The 6821-nt window shown below is 39.2% G+C and overlaps 1 long non-coding RNA gene across 1 annotated transcript; it reads right to left on the minus strand.

Annotated features, from left to right (window-relative positions):
• Window positions 1–1771: 1771 nt before the first annotated feature.
• Window positions 1772–5130, minus strand: LOC148407787 (uncharacterized). Its single transcript, XR_015863582.1, has 2 exons — window positions 5024–5130; window positions 1772–1993 (listed from the first exon to the last, which is right to left on the minus strand). It is a non-coding gene; the product is annotated as an uncharacterized LOC148407787 (long non-coding RNA).
• Window positions 5131–6821: the final 1691 nt, after the last annotated feature.

The following is a 6821-nucleotide window of genomic DNA, read 5'->3' on the forward strand; positions in this document are numbered from 1 at the left end:
AATACATGGACTGAGCACCAACTGAAGCGGGTTTGCATCCGTCGAATGGACTCAGGACAAACATTCCATCTCAGTCTGTTTACTTTTACAAGGCATCACTCGATGAAGCGCTCGGCGAAAGTGCAATATCACTCATCAAAGCGACAGATTTCCCTGCTCGAGTAAAAAAATAGTTATTTATTTATTTGTTTTCAAATCTGATCAAATTTACCCCAAAATCCGAGCATTATGCCCAATCAGGTTTGTTTCTATTATCCAAGTATACCACTATACATGTTTTTCGAACATGGGAGGAATACCAAGGGAAAACTCATGTGGGCGGCACAGGGAGAACATGCAAACTCTACGCTGGAAGGCCATAGCTGGAATTGAATCTGCGATATCTGCACTGTGCATCCGTTGTGTTGTAAAAAAAAATTGTTGGACGTGTTTTTATCAATAACGCTTCCATGCCTTTATATATATATATATGTATATGTATATGTGTGTGTGTATATGTATATATATATATATATATATATATATATATATATATATATATATATATGTATATGTATATATGTACATGTATATGTACATGTATATATATATATATATATATATATATATGTATATATGTATATATGTACATGTATATGTATATATGTATATATAAATATATATATATGTATAAATATATGTATATATGTATATATGTACATGTATATGTATATATAAATATATATATATATGTATAAATACATATATATATATATATATATATATATATATATATAGTGTGAGTGTTTTAATGAGCATTTTATTGTGTAACAATTCTTTATTCCCTGGGGGTAGTTTAAACTCTAGTAGTTTTATCAATATGTTGTTTTTTTATTTTTTTTAATATTTGTCTAGACTCAAGGAGATCCAATGACATAAAAAATAGTGGCGCTTCAGCCCCACCGCCTCATAGCAGGTTAAATGGAGCGGGGGCAATGGGCAATTCTCCAGCATTCCCTCTCTTCAGTGCTGCCGCAGGTTGTTCTCCCCCCACTAAACTCCGCTTCCTGGCATTCCAGCTTGAAGCCGTATACCCTATGGGGTCCCAACAGGCTGGAATAAAACACGAGTGGATGCGACAAGTTGCCATGGAAACTTCATAAGCCAGCAGTTGTAGAAAGGGGTGGTGGGGGCACTTCAGTATCTAGTGAACCATGCATCTGAAGGAAATAAATTGAATGCTGTGGAGAGGAAGACAGTGAGAGAAAACTGGAAAGAGGGATGTGTTATTGTAAAGTAACCTTTTATGTCGGAATTATTTTTCCAAAGCTACTTGGCACAGCGATTCCTCCCCGTGTCTTTGGGGCCTTCATCTGCATGCCTTGAAAGTGTGTGTGTGTGGGGGGGGTTAAACGACTGTCTGCGTTGTTGCGGGGACTCTCTGCAACACCTTCTGCCATATGTCACAAACGGAGACCGCGGGATGCGTGGCAGCTTTTTTTTTTTTCTCTTAACCTCTACCTACAGCTGTCATTGCTTTGACTGTCAGGCCATTACCTTCACTTGTCTTAGGAGGGCACAATTGATGGGCCATTGGCTATCAAAGCTCAAAAGCCTCAAACACGCAAGCAGATTGCCAAGCATCCTTTATGCCACCTAAATCTTTCATTAACCACCAATCTATCATTAATTATCGGCTGCAGGCATTTATGGAGAGCTCGGGAGATTGATGGCACGCGGTGGGGGAGGGGCCGACTGTTGAGGGAGGCAATCCATAATGACTCAGAACAAGGAGGATCCATCTTAACTTTTATTTATAAGGGGGTTGACTACTCACCAGAGGTGCTATGTTGTTTATCTGTCTAGCCAAGCCTATTACATTAGTGCTCATGGCTGCTGGAGAACAGCTTTATCTTCATTGCCCGTGTCTCTCAGGGTCCATCTCCATATGTTTTTGGACAGCTCAATGATCATCTCTATTTAACACCACGGGCTCTTCGTGTTGTCTCGGCCCCTTAAAAGAAACAAATTAATTCCCCTCTGAGGCGAAAGCCCTGTACCGGCCAATATGAGCTTGCTGTAAGTGTGTGCGCGTGTGTGCGTGTGTGTGTGCAGGTGTGGTACTTGTCAACCTGAAGGTGAGGTAATGTATTTGCTTTTGATCCGGGGGCAGCCAGACAGCTCCCTTGTCCAGAAAAAGCCTTTTTATTGTCTTGTTGTGCATAGGATTAGCAGTCAGCTACTGTCTGAAGTAAACAAATATGCTGAGCCTAATTATAAGGGTGCTGTCTATGCTTCATAACACCCATAAAAAAAGACTATACACCACTGAGAAGAGATTTCTAATATGTAGGCATATGAGAGTATTAAGTGTTTGTATGTTGCAGGGCGATTCCTCACATGCCAACTACAGCATATCCTGAACACAAGCAAATTGTTAAATGAGTACATTCCCCCTTTGAAAAAATGAGGCTTAACTGTGAGCCAACCAAAATAATGAAGCATTTTTGATTTAGTTATCTGAATCTGAAAGCTATTTATTTTGAAAGGCATTTTATTTTGATAATTGGATGTAAGAAACACATGTCTTTGGGAAGGGGAAAACGCCCTGTCAAGAGACAGGTGACGAGTCTACAATTTTGAAAAATAGAACTGGCAACACCAGGAGTTCTATTTGAAATAATGACTTCCCACGGTCAGGACTTCGGGCGCTACTTCATCCAAAAAGGACCCCCAGACTGACATAGAATGGATTCTCTACCTTTGTGTTACCGAATCAAGTTCGCAAGTAGCAATTTTTGAGACCCCTGTAATTCAATCTATTTGAAGAGAGAAACAGGCTGAGGGCTGAGTTTATATTTTTATGAGAACTTTATGTTTGCTGTACACCCCCCCCCCCCCCCGTTCCACGATAAAAATTTGAAGCATTGACCAGTCCACGGTGTTAAAAAATTGGGGGTCCCCTTCACTATCCTTTATCAGTGGTTCTCAAATGGAGGTAAGACTACCCGTGTAGTTTATGTAAAAGCACTTCAAGGCAGTATTTGTGGGATATGTGGGATTTTAAAAAGGTTACTGCAGATATCAGAAAATCTCATTTTGAACATTAGATGTTTCTTTTTCAAATTAAGAGTAAATTAATTGGAACATGTATCAACTTATTGCTTAGTTGTGTAATAGTGATTCCTTTGGGAAACAAACAAAATAAAATGACACACGTATGGCAGGGCACTCTGTTTTACATGTTTTTTTTGTTGTTTTTTTTTTGGTTCAAAAATGCTTTCTCAGGAAAAAAATCTATAACAGAAAGAAGGTTGAGAAACACTATCCTACAACATGATTATCTGTCATTATAGAGTGAGTAATGCTGTTACTGTCCAATGTCACAAGTTTTACATTTTAGAATGATTTAAATCTCAGCATGCCCCTCTACAGTACGTACTGCTCGCACTTCATATCCGAACCATCAATAAACCACACTTTTATTACTCATGTTTTTAACATTCAGCTGCTCCGCTATTCACCGCTCCATTTATTTTGTTTTGATGAAAAGTGAAAAGTCACCGTCGAGAGTGGAGCCGATGCGTTTTTATAGACTGAAGTGCCAAAAGCCAGAATGCATTTAATGTTTTCAGCTGATTTTTGCTCAAGGTAGGCTGTGAAAAAATTCTATTCAAGCATGAACCTTCCTGAATTCAAGATCAAAATTCGAAGGCAAATAATTAACACAATCAATTTGCTTATCTATTCAATCAAAGCTCTGTGTAACTTCTAATTAGGAATAACATTATTGTTATGACTATGATTAGCTTGGTTCCGTACCCTGAGAAAATTGTTGTTGTTTTTTTTTTTTTTAATTTTCTCGCTATGTTAACATAGCAGTTTGAAAATTGATCACAACACAGGGTTGAACATTCAGAATTTTGAATGGAACCTATTTGTGTTTGTTATTTGGAATGAATGGGATTTTTCTGGGGTGAAAAATGTTGAATTGTGGGAATTGAAATGTATCAACAGTGTGCACAATGAATGCATGTATATATGTGTGCTTTTTAGTTCATCGTCTTTAATTCAAATTTCTTCCTAATTACGTTCATCTTATGGTCCAAATCATGCAGTTATTTACACCTGTCTACAATTGATCATATATTATTCTAAATATTTGTTTGTTCCTCAAGCTCATGCTTATTAATCAAGTGCATCTTATTGACAACTTGAGACAACTTTTTGACGATTTTTGTCGGGGCAAAATATAGTTTTGGGAATGAAAGAGAGTTTTTGGCGTGAGTAATTTGTATTGTGGGATAACTGTGAAATGAGAAAAACGAAAGCCTGGGAAGCTTATTTCACAAATCGGAATAGTTTGAATCTGTCAAAAAATGTAGAACGCCAAAAGATTGCGGACTAAAAAGCTCTAATAATAAAATCGAAGGTAGCTTTCGGCATTCACGCAATTATTTAATTTTAAAACTGTTGCTAGCGGTCCTCGTTTTTATTTTCAGGACGTTTCGTCTTCTGACATTCACTCTTGGAGGGAAAGATATTAAAACAAAGAACAGGGATCAGATCTTGGATAACGGTGCAGGGGGTAAGGGAGAGAGAGGGATTCAGAGCGATAACAGGTGAACAAGAGCAGACGCGGAATAAACACCCCACTGGAACACTTTATCCTGCATTGTCACGCTTTGTTATCCCAGCAGTCAACTTGATATTTAGTGACAAAGACAAGATCTTAGCTGCCTACCGATCATGCCGCATGCCCTTCGACACCCTTCCCCCTTTGAATCCCCCTTCCGAGCCCCATCAACTCCGTGACACACAGGCAGTCAAACAGAAATCTTCCCTTACAAGCTGATGAAAGTGAGGTGAAATTTTAGCAAACATCAGGTGAAATTTGCACTGCTCCGGATTTCAAAGTCACGTCAGGGTCAAAGTCAGGACCGTAGCGGGGGGAAGCACACGAGCGGTGCATAAATAGGTCTCCAGACAGACTTGCACTTGTTACATTATTTCACTCATGTCACGGTGGGATAGGGGAACTCACCAGATTTCATTAAGAAAAGCCAAAAATGGGACTGTTGGCTGCACACTCCATCAGACGACTAGCTCGTCCGTGGATTCCGGGAAGCGCAGAACAGCGGGTTATTGGAGTTGCTTGACAGCGGATGACCTCAGTGTGTTTTTGCCCGCAGGGTTTATTATATGTTGTTGTACAAAGGGACACCCTGGACTGCAGAAAGATCGGAAGCTTCTGTTATGAGTCCATGGAAGCAGAACTATCTAGGAGCTGAGGAAACTGATGACCATATGCCAATCAACAATTCCACCCAAGCTTTTCAAATGACATTTTGGGATATGATGCAGGAGCGTTATGAATTTTCTCAAATCAGATCGCAAAACTTGTATCAGCACAAGGGACAATTCTAATTATTGGTTGGTGAATTAGTACATTTTTAGAGGTACAGTATGTCCTTTGTGTCAAAGTGATTGTTATTTATCAGATCTCCTTTGTGAGAGGTTTCTTTAAAAAGAGTAAGGAAAATCCCCGTTTAGGAAACTAGCAAAGAATCAAGCAAAACAAACAAAAAAAAGCACTTTTATTGGTAGCAATAGTGGAAGCACAATTTACTGTATTTTTCAGTAAGATGCACTTAAAGTCTTTCAATTTTCCCCAAACCAACAGCGTGCCCTATAATCTGTGTGCCCAAAATAATAATATATCTCTGATTATGTTCGACAAAATATCTATAAATGATTGTGCATTAGCAAAAATATAATGTTAATAGGGCCAGATCGCCTTATAATCTTATGTGTATTATTGTCAAAGTAACACACTATTGTACTGGGTTTGCTTCACTTAATGAGCAGAAGAGCTCTCACCGGTAAGGCTTATAACACTTTATAACCCATTGAACAGTTCCCAAAATGTATCTGTTCATTGAGACCCCATCTATTATTCCGAAAAACTCGATAAGTATAAATCCAAAAAGTAATGTACTTGCTGTACCCATTAGTTTCACTCAACGTGCATGTGCAGAGATACGGTAAATATGCAGAGATACGGTAAATGGTAACTCGTTTTACCTTATAACCCAGTGCACCCTATATATGGAAATTTCCCCAAATTAGATCTGTTCATTGAGACTGTGCCTAGTAATCCAGCGCCAAATATTGTCTGAAAAATAAGGTGTAGTTTTTGACAGCTGTTGTTTGCGTTCTATGATCTGTATAATGCGAGCCAAACTTTTGTGTCTTTTCCCGGTATAAATCCAAAAGAGCAAAAACCCTCACGCTATGTGTGATTTTCCTTTTCTGCTATTGGTTAGCGGCAGCACAGAACCAAGACAAAATAGCACATCAAAACAGAAAGAACGCTTGGCGTGTGCACAAGAGACCAATATTATACCGACTGCTAAAAAGACATCAATGAAAATCTGAATTTCCCAAGACTTGTCTCAATCTTGAAGCAGCGCATGCTTGCGTGGAATGAAAGCAAGACAGGTGTCGAGCTCTCAGCAGACACAATAGCAGAATTAGGATTCATGCTGCGTGGCTTTACAGGTACTCTACCAAATGACTCCGCAGAGCCCTCCAGGCTACTGTCAGCTGAAACCCTCACAGGAGACACATAGCTAATATGCTGGTGGTGTTTCACAGCATCGGAGCAGATGGTTATGATATGGATTACACTGACAGTAAGTCAATAAGATCCAGATCCTGGGTTTGCACCGAGTTGGTCAATTGTCCACGGATTGCCGTTTTATTATTTTGGTTGCTGATCGCTCACGTCTAGTTGAAGCATCCCTCCCTGAGGCAGAAGCTTAGGGGCAGTTACCAACACA

This window comes from Hippichthys cyanospilos, chromosome 19 (genome assembly GCF_059441005.1).
Source record: "Hippichthys cyanospilos isolate Australia breed blue-spotted pipefish chromosome 19, RoL_Hcya_1.0, whole genome shotgun sequence".
Taxonomy (NCBI): domain Eukaryota; kingdom Metazoa; phylum Chordata; class Actinopteri; order Syngnathiformes; family Syngnathidae; genus Hippichthys; species Hippichthys cyanospilos.